Genomic DNA, 13,989 nt, shown 5'->3' on the forward strand with positions numbered 1-13,989 from the left:
CATCATTAAAAGAGCTTCCTGAGAGTAAGTTTAGTGTATCTGACTACATTTTAAACTTGTGAATTGTGGAAAATGGATAGGTCTCTAAACAAAAAGGAAAAAGCAATGATTCTATCTTTTGTCTTTTCCAAAAAAGCAAAGCACGCACTCATACAAAAATATGCTAATTTTTCTATTAGCAAAATCATAAATATAAGCTGAAAAGGTTTTCAAAACCTCAATATGTTAGCAGCAGTGGGATTTGAACCCACGCCTCCAAAGAGACTGGAGCCTAAATCCAGCGCCTTAGACCACTCGGCCATGCTACCTTAAACAGCATGGTTAATTAAGCTTCCTTAGAGAAAGTGAAGTACATTTGACAACATTTAAAATTAGTACATTTTGGAAAATGGGCATGTCTCTAAACATTAGGCAAAAACAAAGATTCTATCAACGGTCTTTATCTTAACTGAAAACTGCTAAATCATACAAATACAAAAGAAGATTATATCACATGCTAATTTGCATGCTAGCAAAATCATAAGAATAAGTACAAAAACATTTCAAGATCTCATAATACTGGCAGCAGTGAGATTAAAGCATATGCTAATTTTGCATGTTAGCATAATTATAAGAATGAGATAAAAAGGTTTAAAAGAACTCATACTAGTGGCAGCAGTGGGATTTGAACTCACAAGTCTGTTGGAATATGGGTAAGTCTCTTAACAATAGGAAAAATCAATGATTCTTTCAACTGTCTTTTCCTAAACAGAAATTAACACACTCATGAAAATACAAAATCATAAGAATTAGATCAAAGGGTTCTCAAAACCTCATAATAATGGCAGCAGTGGGATTTGAATGGGCATGTCTCTAAACATTAGAAAAAAGCAAGGATTCTTTCAACAGTCTTTATCTGAACTGAAAACTGGAAAATCATGCAAATACAAAAGAAGATTAAATCACATGCTAATTTGCATGTTAGCAAAATCATAAGAATAAGTACAAAAACATTTCAAGATCTCATAATACTGGCAGCAGTGGGTTTAAAGCATATGCTAATTTTGCATGTTAGCATAATTATAAGAATAAGATAAAAAGGTTTAAAAGAACTCATACTAGTGGCATTTGAACCCACAAGTCTGTTAAAATTTAGGTAAGTCTCTAAACAATAGGAACAATCAATGATTCTTTCAACTGTCTTTTCCAAAACAGAAATGCACACACTCATGGAAATACAAAATACTCAGAATTAGATCAAAGGGTTCTCAAAACCTCATAATACTAGCAGCAGCGGGATTTGAACCTACGCCTCCGAAGAGACTGGAGCCTTAATCCAGCGCCTTAGACCGCTCGGCCATGCTACCTAATGCATCATTAAAAGAGCTTCCTTAGAGTAAGTTTAGTGTATCTGACTACATTTTAAACTTGTGCATTGTGGAAAATGGATAGGTCTCTAAACAAAAAGGAAAAAGCAATGATTCTATCTTTTGTCTTTTCCAAAAAAGCAAAGCACGCACTCATACAAAAATATGCTAATTTTTCTATTAGCAAAATCATAAATATAAGCTGAAAAAGTTTTCAAAACCTCAATATGTTGGCAGCAGTGGGATTTGAACCCACGCCTCCAAAGAGACTGAAGCCTAAATCCAGCGCCTTAGACCACTCGGCCATGCTACCTTAAACAGCATGGTTAATTAAGCTTCCTTAGAGAAAGTGAAGTACATTTGACAACATTTAAAATTAGTACATTTTGGAAAATGGGCATGTCTCTAAACATTAGGCAAAAACAAAGATTCTATCAACGGTCTTTATCTTAACTGAAAACTGCTAAATCATACAAATACAAAAGAAGATTATATCACATGCTAATTTGCATGCTAGCAAAATCATAAGAATAAGTACAAAAACATTTCAAGATCTCATTATACTGGCAGCAGTGAGATTAAAGCATATGCTAATTTTGCATGTTAGCATAATTATAAGAATGAGATAAAAAGGTTTAAAAGAACTCATACTAGTGGCAGCAGTGGGATTTGAACTCACAAGTCTGTTGGAATATGGGTAAGTCTCTTAACAATAGGAAAAATCAAAGATTCTTTCACCTGTCTCTTCCTAAACAGAAATAAACACACTCATGAAAATACAAAATCATAAGAATTAGATCAAAGGGTTCTCAAAACCTCATAATAATGGCAGCAGTGGGATTTGAATGGGCATGTCTCTAAACATTAGAAAAAAGCAAGGATTCTTTCAACAGTCTTTATCTGAACTGAAAACTGGAAAATCATGCAAATACAAAAGAAGATTAAATCACATGCTAATTTGCATGTTAGCAAAATCATAAGAATAAGTACAAAAACATTTCAAGATCTCATAATACTGGCAGCAGTGGGTTTAAAGCATATGCTAATTTTGCATGTTAGCATAATTATAAGAATAAGATAAAAAGGTTTAAAAGAACTCATACTAGTGGCATTTGAACCCACAAGTCTGTTAAAATTTAGGTAAGTCTCTAAACAATAGGAACAATCAATGATTCTTTCAACTGTCTTTTCCAAAACAGAAATGCACACACTCATGGAAATACAAAATACTCAGAATTAGATCAAAGGGTTCTCAAAACCTCATAATACTAGCAGCAGCGGGATTTGAACCCACGCCTCCGAAGAGACTGGAGCCTTAATCCAGCGCCTTAGACCGCTCGGCCATGCTACCTAATGCATCATTAAAAGAGCTTCCTTAGAGTAAGTTTAGTGTATCTGACTACATTTTAAACTTGTGCATTGTGGAAAATGGATAGGTCTCTAAACAAAAAGGAAAAAGCAATGATTCTATCTTTTGTCTTTTCCAAAAAAGCAAAGCACGCACTCATACAAAAATATGCTAATTTTTCTATTAGCAAAATCATAAATATAAGCTGAAAAAGTTTTCAAAACCTCAATATGTTGGCAGCAGTGGGATTTGAACCCACGCCTCCAAAGAGACTGAAGCCTAAATCCAGCGCCTTAGACCACTCGGCCATGCTACCTTAAACAGCATGGTTAATTAAGCTTCCTTAGAGAAAGTGAAGTACATTTGACAACATTTAAAATTAGTACATTTTGGAAAATGGGCATGTCTCTAAACATTAGGCAAAAACAAAGATTCTATCAACGGTCTTTATCTTAACTGAAAACTGCTAAATCATACAAATACAAAAGAAGATTATATCACATGCTAATTTGCATGCTAGCAAAATCATAAGAATAAGTACAAAAACATTTCAAGATCTCATTATACTGGCAGCAGTGAGATTAAAGCATATGCTAATTTTGCATGTTAGCATAATTATAAGAATGAGATAAAAAGGTTTAAAAGAACTCATACTAGTGGCAGCAGTGGGATTTGAACTCACAAGTCTGTTGGAATATGGGTAAGTCTCTTAACAATAGGAAAAATCAAAGATTCTTTCAACTGTCTCTTCCTAAACAGAAATTAACATACTCATGAAAATACAAAATCATAAGAATTAGATCAAAGGGTTCTCAAAACCTCATAATAATGGCAGCAGTGGGATTTGAATGGGCATGTCTCTAAACATTAGAAAAAAGCAAGGATTCTTTCAACAGTCTTTATCTGAACTGAAAACTGGAAAATCATGCAAATACAAAAGAAGATTAAATCACATGCTAATTTGCATGTTAGCAAAATCATAAGAATAAGTACAAAAACATTTCAAGATCTCATAATACTGGCAGCAGTGGGTTTAAAGCATATGCTAATTTTGCATGTTAGCATAATTATAAGAATAAGATAAAAAGGTTTAAAAGAACTCATACTAGTGGCATTTGAACCCACAAGTCTGTTAAAATTTAGGTAAGTCTCTAAACTAAAGTCTAAAACTGTCTTTTCCAAAACAGAAATGCACACACTCATGGAAATACAAAATCCTCAGAATTAGATCAAAGGGTTCTCAAAACCTCATAATACTGGCAGCAGTGGGATTTGAACCCACGCCTCCAAAGAGACTGGAGCCTTAATCCAGCGCCTTAGACCGCTCGGCCATGCTACCTAATGCATCATTAAAAGAGCTTCCTGAGAGTAAGTTTAGTGTATCTGACTACATTTTAAACTTGTGAATTGTGGAAAATGGATAGGTCTCTAAACAAAAAGGAAAAAGCAATGATTCTATCTTTTGTCTTTTCCAAAAAAGCAAAGCACGCACTCATACAAAAATATGCTAATTTTTCTATTAGCAAAATCATAAATATAAGCTGAAAAGGTTTTCAAAACCTCAATATGTTAGCAGCAGTGGGATTTGAACCCACGCCTCCAAAGAGACTGGAGCCTAAATCCAGCGCCTTAGACCACTCGGCCATGCTACCTTAAACAGCATGGTTAATTAAGCTTCCTTAGAGAAAGTGAAGTACATTTGACAACATTTAAAATTAGTACATTTTGGAAAATGGGCATGTCTCTAAACATTAGGCAAAAACAAAGATTCTATCAACGGTCTTTATCTTAACTGAAAACTGCTAAATCATACAAATACAAAAGAAGATTATATCACATGCTAATTTGCATGCTAGCAAAATCATAAGAATAAGTACAAAAACATTTCAAGATCTCATAATACTGGCAGCAGTGAGATTAAAGCATATGCTAATTTTGCATGTTAGCATAATTATAAGAATGAGATAAAAAGGTTTAAAAGAACTCATACTAGTGGCAGCAGTGGGATTTGAACTCACAAGTCTGTTGGAATATGGGTAAGTCTCTTAACAATAGGAAAAATCAATGATTCTTTCAACTGTCTTTTCCTAAACAGAAATTAACACACTCATGAAAATACAAAATCATAAGAATTAGATCAAAGGGTTCTCAAAACCTCATAATAATGGCAGCAGTGGGATTTGAATGGGCATGTCTCTAAACATTAGAAAAAAGCAAGGATTCTTTCAACAGTCTTTATCTGAACTGAAAACTGGAAAATCATGCAAATACAAAAGAAGATTAAATCACATGCTAATTTGCATGTTAGCAAAATCATAAGAATAAGTACAAAAACATTTCAAGATCTCATAATACTGGCAGCAGTGGGTTTAAAGCATATGCTAATTTTGCATGTTAGCATAATTATAAGAATAAGATAAAAAGGTTTAAAAGAACTCATACTAGTGGCATTTGAACCCACAAGTCTGTTAAAATTTAGGTAAGTCTCTAAACAATAGGAACAATCAATGATTCTTTCAACTGTCTTTTCCAAAACAGAAATGCACACACTCATGGAAATACAAAATACTCAGAATTAGATCAAAGGGTTCTCAAAACCTCATAATACTAGCAGCAGCGGGATTTGAACCTACGCCTCCGAAGAGACTGGAGCCTTAATCCAGCGCCTTAGACCGCTCGGCCATGCTACCTAATGCATCATTAAAAGAGCTTCCTTAGAGTAAGTTTAGTGTATCTGACTACATTTTAAACTTGTGCATTGTGGAAAATGGATAGGTCTCTAAACAAAAAGGAAAAAGCAATGATTCTATCTTTTGTCTTTTCCAAAAAAGCAAAGCACGCACTCATACAAAAATATGCTAATTTTTCTATTAGCAAAATCATAAATATAAGCTGAAAAAGTTTTCAAAACCTCAATATGTTGGCAGCAGTGGGATTTGAACCCACGCCTCCAAAGAGACTGAAGCCTAAATCCAGCGCCTTAGACCACTCGGCCATGCTACCTTAAACAGCATGGTTAATTAAGCTTCCTTAGAGAAAGTGAAGTACATTTGACAACATTTAAAATTAGTACATTTTGGAAAATGGGCATGTCTCTAAACATTAGGCAAAAACAAAGATTCTATCAACGGTCTTTATCTTAACTGAAAACTGCTAAATCATACAAATACAAAAGAAGATTATATCACATGCTAATTTGCATGCTAGCAAAATCATAAGAATAAGTACAAAAACATTTCAAGATCTCATTATACTGGCAGCAGTGAGATTAAAGCATATGCTAATTTTGCATGTTAGCATAATTATAAGAATGAGATAAAAAGGTTTAAAAGAACTCATACTAGTGGCAGCAGTGGGATTTGAACTCACAAGTCTGTTGGAATATGGGTAAGTCTCTTAACAATAGGAAAAATCAAAGATTCTTTCACCTGTCTCTTCCTAAACAGAAATAAACACACTCATGAAAATACAAAATCATAAGAATTAGATCAAAGGGTTCTCAAAACCTCATAATAATGGCAGCAGTGGGATTTGAATGGGCATGTCTCTAAACATTAGAAAAAAGCAAGGATTCTTTCAACAGTCTTTATCTGAACTGAAAACTGGAAAATCATGCAAATACAAAAGAAGATTAAATCACATGCTAATTTGCATGTTAGCAAAATCATAAGAATAAGTACAAAAACATTTCAAGATCTCATAATACTGGCAGCAGTGGGTTTAAAGCATATGCTAATTTTGCATGTTAGCATAATTATAAGAATAAGATAAAAAGGTTTAAAAGAACTCATACTAGTGGCATTTGAACCCACAAGTCTGTTAAAATTTAGGTAAGTCTCTAAACAATAGGAACAATCAATGATTCTTTCAACTGTCTTTTCCAAAACAGAAATGCACACACTCATGGAAATACAAAATACTCAGAATTAGATCAAAGGGTTCTCAAAACCTCATAATACTAGCAGCAGCGGGATTTGAACCCACGCCTCCGAAGAGACTGGAGCCTTAATCCAGCGCCTTAGACCGCTCGGCCATGCTACCTAATGCATCATTAAAAGAGCTTCCTTAGAGTAAGTTTAGTGTATCTGACTACATTTTAAACTTGTGCATTGTGGAAAATGGATAGGTCTCTAAACAAAAAGGAAAAAGCAATGATTCTATCTTTTGTCTTTTCCAAAAAAGCAAAGCACGCACTCATACAAAAATATGCTAATTTTTCTATTAGCAAAATCATAAATATAAGCTGAAAAAGTTTTCAAAACCTCAATATGTTGGCAGCAGTGGGATTTGAACCCACGCCTCCAAAGAGACTGAAGCCTAAATCCAGCGCCTTAGACCACTCGGCCATGCTACCTTAAACAGCATGGTTAATTAAGCTTCCTTAGAGAAAGTGAAGTACATTTGACAACATTTAAAATTAGTACATTTTGGAAAATGGGCATGTCTCTAAACATTAGGCAAAAACAAAGATTCTATCAACGGTCTTTATCTTAACTGAAAACTGCTAAATCATACAAATACAAAAGAAGATTATATCACATGCTAATTTGCATGCTAGCAAAATCATAAGAATAAGTACAAAAACATTTCAAGATCTCATTATACTGGCAGCAGTGAGATTAAAGCATATGCTAATTTTGCATGTTAGCATAATTATAAGAATGAGATAAAAAGGTTTAAAAGAACTCATACTAGTGGCAGCAGTGGGATTTGAACTCACAAGTCTGTTGGAATATGGGTAAGTCTCTTAACAATAGGAAAAATCAAAGATTCTTTCAACTGTCTCTTCCTAAACAGAAATTAACATACTCATGAAAATACAAAATCATAAGAATTAGATCAAAGGGTTCTCAAAACCTCATAATAATGGCAGCAGTGGGATTTGAATGGGCATGTCTCTAAACATTAGAAAAAAGCAAGGATTCTTTCAACAGTCTTTATCTGAACTGAAAACTGGAAAATCATGCAAATACAAAAGAAGATTAAATCACATGCTAATTTGCATGTTAGCAAAATCATAAGAATAAGTACAAAAACATTTCAAGATCTCATAATACTGGCAGCAGTGGGTTTAAAGCATATGCTAATTTTGCATGTTAGCATAATTATAAGAATAAGATAAAAAGGTTTAAAAGAACTCATACTAGTGGCATTTGAACCCACAAGTCTGTTAAAATTTAGGTAAGTCTCTAAACTAAAGTCTAAAACTGTCTTTTCCAAAACAGAAATGCACACACTCATGGAAATACAAAATCCTCAGAATTAGATCAAAGGGTTCTCAAAACCTCATAATACTGGCAGCAGTGGGATTTGAACCCACGCCTCCAAAGAGACTGGAGCCTTAATCCAGCGCCTTAGACCGCTCGGCCATGCTACCTAATGCATCATTAAAAGAGCTTCCTGAGAGTAAGTTTAGTGTATCTGACTACATTTTAAACTTGTGAATTGTGGAAAATGGATAGGTCTCTAAACAAAAAGGAAAAAGCAATGATTCTATCTTTTGTCTTTTCCAAAAAAGCAAAGCACGCACTCATACAAAAATATGCTAATTTTTCTATTAGCAAAATCATAAATATAAGCTGAAAAGGTTTTCAAAACCTCAATATGTTAGCAGCAGTGGGATTTGAACCCACGCCTCCAAAGAGACTGGATCCTAAATCCAGCGCCTTAGACCACTCGGCCATGCTACCTTAAACAGCATGGTTAATTAAGCTTCCTTAGAGAAAGTGAAGTACATTTGACAACATTTAAAATTAGTACATTTTGGAAAATGGGCATGTCTCTAAACATTAGGCAAAAACAAAGATTCTATCAACGGTCTTTATCTTAACTGAAAACTGCTAAATCATACAAATACAAAAGAAGATTATATCACATGCTAATTTGCATGCTAGCAAAATCATAAGAATAAGTACAAAAACATTTCAAGATCTCATAATACTGGCAGCAGTGAGATTAAAGCATATGCTAATTTTGCATGTTAGCATAATTATAAGAATGAGATAAAAAGGTTTAAAAGAACTCATACTAGTGGCAGCAGTGGGATTTGAACTCACAAGTCTGTTGGAATATGGGTAAGTCTCTTAACAATAGGAAAAATCAATGATTCTTTCAACTGTCTTTTCCTAAACAGAAATTAACACACTCATGAAAATACAAAATCATAAGAATTAGATCAAAGGGTTCTCAAAACCTCATAATAATGGCAGCAGTGGGATTTGAATGGGCATGTCTCTAAACATTAGAAAAAAGCAAGGATTCTTTCAACAGTCTTTATCTGAACTGAAAACTGGAAAATCATGCAAATACAAAAGAAGATTAAATCACATGCTAATTTGCATGTTAGCAAAATCATAAGAATAAGTACAAAAACATTTCAAGATCTCATAATACTGGCAGCAGTGGGTTTAAAGCATATGCTAATTTTGCATGTTAGCATAATTATAAGAATAAGATAAAAAGGTTTAAAAGAACTCATACTAGTGGCATTTGAACCCACAAGTCTGTTAAAATTTAGGTAAGTCTCTAAACAATAGGAACAATCAATGATTCTTTCAACTGTCTTTTCCAAAACAGAAATGCACACACTCATGGAAATACAAAATACTCAGAATTAGATCAAAGGGTTCTCAAAACCTCATAATACTAGCAGCAGCGGGATTTGAACCCACGCCTCCGAAGAGACTGGAGCCTTAATCCAGCGCCTTAGACCGCTCGGCCATGCTACCTAATGCATCATTAAAAGAGCTTCCTTAGAGTAAGTTTAGTGTATCTGACTACATTTTAAACTTGTGCATTGTGGAAAATGGATAGGTCTCTAAACAAAAAGGAAAAAGCAATGATTCTATCTTTTGTCTTTTCCAAAAAAGCAAAGCACGCACTCATACAAAAATATGCTAATTTTTCTATTAGCAAAATCATAAATATAAGCTGAAAAAGTTTTCAAAACCTCAATATGTTGGCAGCAGTGGGATTTGAACCCACGCCTCCAAAGAGACTGAAGCCTAAATCCAGCGCCTTAGACCACTCGGCCATGCTACCTTAAACAGCATGGTTAATTAAGCTTCCTTAGAGAAAGTGAAGTACATTTGACAACATTTAAAATTAGTACATTTTGGAAAATGGGCATGTCTCTAAACATTAGGCAAAAACAAAGATTCTATCAACGGTCTTTATCTTAACTGAAAACTGCTAAATCATACAAATACAAAAGAAGATTATATCACATGCTAATTTGCATGCTAGCAAAATCATAAGAATAAGTACAAAAACATTTCAAGATCTCATTATACTGGCAGCAGTGAGATTAAAGCATAAGCTAATTTTGCATGTTAGCATAATTATAAGAATGAGATAAAAAGGTTTAAAAGAACTCATACTAGTGGCAGCAGTGGGATTTGAACTCACAAGTCTGTTGGAATATGGGTAAGTCTCTTAACAATAGGAAAAATCAATGATTCTTTCAACTGTCTTTTCCAAAACAGAAATGCACACACTCATGGAAATACAAAATACTCAGAATTAGATCAAAGGGTTCTCAAAACCTCATAATACTGGCAGCAGTGGGATTTGAACCCACGCCTCCTAAGAGACTGGAGCCTTAATCCAGCGCCTTTGACCGCTCGGCCATGCTACCTAATGCATCATTAAAAGAGCTTCCTTAGAGTAAGTTTAGTGTATCTGACTACATTTTAAACTTGTGCATTGTGGAAAATGGATAGGTCTCTAAACAAAAAGGAAAAAGCAATGATTCTATCTTTTGTCTTTTCCAAAAAAGCAAAGCACGCACTCATAAAAAAATATGCTAATTTTTCTGTTAGCAAAATCATAAATATAAGCTGAAAAGGTTTTCAAAACCTCAATATGTTGGCAGCAGTGGGATTTGAACCCACGCCTCCAAAGAGACTGGAGCCTAAATCCAGCGCCTAAGACCACTTGGCCATGCTACCTTAAACAGCATGGTTAATTAAGCTTCCTTAGAGAAAGTGAAGTACATTTGACAACATTTAAAATTAGTATATTTTGGAAAATAGGCATGTCTCTAAACATTAGAAAAAAGCAAGGATTCTTTCAACAGTCTTTATCTGAACTGAAAACTGCAAAATCATGCAAATACAAAAGAAGATTAAATCACATGCTAATTTGCATGCTAGCAAAATCATAAGAATAAGTACAAAAACATTTCAAGATCTCATTATACTGGCAGCAGTGAGATTAAAGCATATGCTAATTTTGCATGTTAGCATAATTATAAGAATGAGATAAAAAGGTTTAAAAGAACTCATACTAGTGGCAGCAGTGGGATTTGAACTCACAAGTCTGTTGGAATATGGGTAAGTCTCTTAACAATAGGAAAAATCAAAGATTCTTTCACCTGTCTCTTCCTAAACAGAAATTAACACACTCATGAAAATACAAAATCATAAGAATTAGATCAAAGGGTTCTCAAAACCTCATAATAATGGCAGCAGTGGGATTTGAATGGGCATGTCTCTAAACATTAGAAAAAAGCAAGGATTCTTTCAACAGTCTTTATCTGAACTGAAAACTGGAAAATCATGCAAATACAAAAGAAGATTAAATCACATGCTAATTTGCATGTTAGCAAAATCATAAGAATAAGTACAAAAACATTTCAAGATCTCATAATACTGGCAGCAGTGGGTTTAAAGCATATGCTAATTTTGCATGTTAGCATAATTATAAGAATAAGATAAAAAGGTTTAAAAGAACTCATACTAGTGGCATTTGAACCCACAAGTCTGTTAAAATTTAGGTAAGTCTCTAAACTAAAGTCTAAAACTGTCTTTTCCAAAACAGAAATGCACACACTCATGGAAATACAAAATCCTCAGAATTAGATCAAAGGGTTCTCAAAACCTCATAATACTGGCAGCAGTGGGATTTGAACCCACGCCTCCAAAGAGACTGGAGCCTTAATCCAGCGCCTTAGACCGCTCGGCCATGCTACCTAATGCATCATTAAAAGAGCTTCCTGAGAGTAAGTTTAGTGTATCTGACTACATTTTAAACTTGTGCATTGTGGAAAATGGATAGGTCTCTAAACAAAAAGGAAAAAGCAATGATTCTATCTTTTGTCTTTTCCAAAAAAGCAAAGCACGCACTCATACAAAAATATGCTAATTTTTCTATTAGCAAAATCATAAATATAAGCTGAAAAGGTTTTCAAAACCTCAATATGTTGGCAGCAGTGGGATTTGAACCCACGCCTCCAAAGAGACTGGAGCCTAAATCCAGCGCCTTAGACCACTCGGCCATGCTACCTTAAACAGTATGGTTAATTAAGCTTCCTTAGAGAAAGTGAAGTACATTTGACAACATTTAAAATTAGTACATTTTGGAAAATGGGCATGTCTCTAAACATTAGGCAAAAACAAAGATTCTATCAACGGTCTTTATCTTAACTGAAAACTGCTAAATCATACAAATACAAAAGAAGATTATATCACATGCTAATTTGCATGCTAGCAAAATCATAAGAATAAGTACAAAAACATTTCAAGATCTCATAATACTGGCAGCAGTGAGATTAAAGCATATGCTAATTTTGCATGTTAGCATAATTATAAGAATGAGATAAAAAGGTTTAAAAGAACTCATACTAGTGGCAGCAGTGGGATTTGAACTCACAAGTCTGTTGGAATATGGGTAAGTCTCTTAACAATAGGAAAAATCAAAGATTCTTTCAACTGTCTCTTCCTAAACAGAAATTAACACACTCATGAAAATACAAAATCATAAGAATTAGATCAAAGGGTTCTCAAAACCTCATAATAATGGCAGCAGTGGGATTTGAATGGGCATGTCTCTAAACATTAGAAAAAAGCAAGGATTCTTTCAACAGTCTTTATCTGAACTGAAAACTGGAAAATCATGCAAATACAAAAGAAGATTAAATCACATGCTAATTTGCATGTTAGCAAAATCATAAGAATAAGTACAAAAACATTTCAAGATCTCATAATACTGGCAGCAGTGGGTTTAAAGCATATGCTAATTTTGCATGTTAGCATAATTATAAGAATAAGATAAAAAGGTTTAAAAGAACTCATACTAGTGGCATTTGAACCCACAAGTCTGTTAAAATTTAGGTAAGTCTCTAAACAATAGGAACAATCAATGATTCTTTCAACTGTCTTTTCCAAAACAGAAATGCACACACTCATGGAAATACAAAATACTCAGAATTAGATCAAAGGGTTCTCAAAACCTCATAATACTGGCAGCAGTGGGATTTGAACCCACGCCTCCAAAGAGACTGGAGCCTTAATCCAGCGCCTTAGACCGCTCGGCCATGCTACCTAATGCATCATTAAAAGAGCTTCCTGAGAGTAAGTTTAGTGTATCTGACTACATTTTAAACTTGTGAATTGTGGAAAATGGATAGGTCTCTAAACAAAAAGGAAAAAGCAATGATTCTATCTTTTGTCTTTTCCAAAAAAGCAAAGCACGCACTCATACAAAAATATGCTAATTTTTCTATTAGCAAAATCATAAATATAAGCTGAAAAAGTTTTCAAAACCTCAATATGTTGGCAGCAGTGGGATTTGAACCCACGCCTCCAAAGAGACTGGAGCCTAAATCCAGCGCCTTAGACCACTCGGCCATGCTACCTTAAACAGCATGGTTAATTAAGCTTCCTTAGAGAAAGTGAAGTACATTTGACAACATTTAAAATTAGTACATTTTGGAAAATGGGCATGTCTCTAAACATTAGGCAAAAACAAAGATTCTATCAACGGTCTTTATCTTAACTGAAAACTGCTAAATCATACAAATACAAAAGAAGATTATATCACATGCTAATTTGCATGCTAGCAAAATCATAAGAATAAGTACAAAAACATTTCAAGATCTCATAATACTGGCAGCAGTGAGATTAAAGCATATGCTAATTTTGCATGTTAGCATAATTATAAGAATGAGATAAAAAGGTTTAAAAGAACTCATACTAGTGGCAGCAGTGGGATTTGAACTCACAAGTCTGTTGGAATATGGGTAAGTCTCTTAACAATAGGAAAAATCAAAGATTCTTTCAACTGTCTCTTCCTAAACAGAAATTAACACACTCATGAAAATACAAAATCATAAGAATTAGATCAAAGGGTTCTCAAAACCTCATAATAATGGCAGCAGTGGGATTTGAATGGGCATGTCTCTAAACATTAGAAAAAAGCAAGGATTCTTTCAACAGTCTTTATCTGAACTGAAAACTGGAAAATCATGCAAATACAAAAGAAGATTAAATCACATGCTAATTTGCATGTTAGCAA

The 13,989-nt window shown here is 34.0% G+C and overlaps 8 non-coding genes across 8 annotated transcripts; all 8 read right to left on the bottom strand.

Moving 5' to 3' along the window:
• Positions 1–3,951: 3,951 nt before the first annotated feature.
• On the bottom strand, positions 3,952–4,033 carry TRNAL-AAG (transfer RNA leucine (anticodon AAG)). The gene has a single exon. It is a non-coding gene; the product is annotated as a tRNA-Leu (tRNA).
• Positions 4,034–7,989: 3,956 nt separating this feature from the next.
• TRNAL-AAG (transfer RNA leucine (anticodon AAG)) lies at positions 7,990–8,071 on the bottom strand. Its single transcript has one exon. It is a non-coding gene; the product is annotated as a tRNA-Leu (tRNA).
• Positions 8,072–8,302: 231 nt separating this feature from the next.
• On the bottom strand, positions 8,303–8,384 carry TRNAL-UAG (transfer RNA leucine (anticodon UAG)). Its single transcript has one exon. It is a non-coding gene; the product is annotated as a tRNA-Leu (tRNA).
• Positions 8,385–10,248: 1,864 nt separating this feature from the next.
• TRNAL-AAG (transfer RNA leucine (anticodon AAG)) lies at positions 10,249–10,330 on the bottom strand. The gene has a single exon. It is a non-coding gene; the product is annotated as a tRNA-Leu (tRNA).
• A 1,254-nt stretch (positions 10,331–11,584) lies between these two features.
• TRNAL-AAG (transfer RNA leucine (anticodon AAG)) lies at positions 11,585–11,666 on the bottom strand. The gene has a single exon. It is a non-coding gene; the product is annotated as a tRNA-Leu (tRNA).
• Positions 11,667–11,897: 231 nt separating this feature from the next.
• Positions 11,898–11,979, bottom strand: TRNAL-UAG (transfer RNA leucine (anticodon UAG)). The gene has a single exon. It is a non-coding gene; the product is annotated as a tRNA-Leu (tRNA).
• A 956-nt stretch (positions 11,980–12,935) lies between these two features.
• TRNAL-AAG (transfer RNA leucine (anticodon AAG)) lies at positions 12,936–13,017 on the bottom strand. The gene has a single exon. It is a non-coding gene; the product is annotated as a tRNA-Leu (tRNA).
• A 231-nt stretch (positions 13,018–13,248) lies between these two features.
• TRNAL-UAG (transfer RNA leucine (anticodon UAG)) lies at positions 13,249–13,330 on the bottom strand. Its single transcript has one exon. It is a non-coding gene; the product is annotated as a tRNA-Leu (tRNA).
• Between the last annotated feature and the right edge of the window lie 659 nt (positions 13,331–13,989).

The sequence above is a fragment of the Ranitomeya variabilis genome, chromosome 5, assembly GCF_051348905.1.
Source record: "Ranitomeya variabilis isolate aRanVar5 chromosome 5, aRanVar5.hap1, whole genome shotgun sequence".
Taxonomy (NCBI): Eukaryota; Metazoa; Chordata; class Amphibia; order Anura; family Dendrobatidae; genus Ranitomeya; species Ranitomeya variabilis.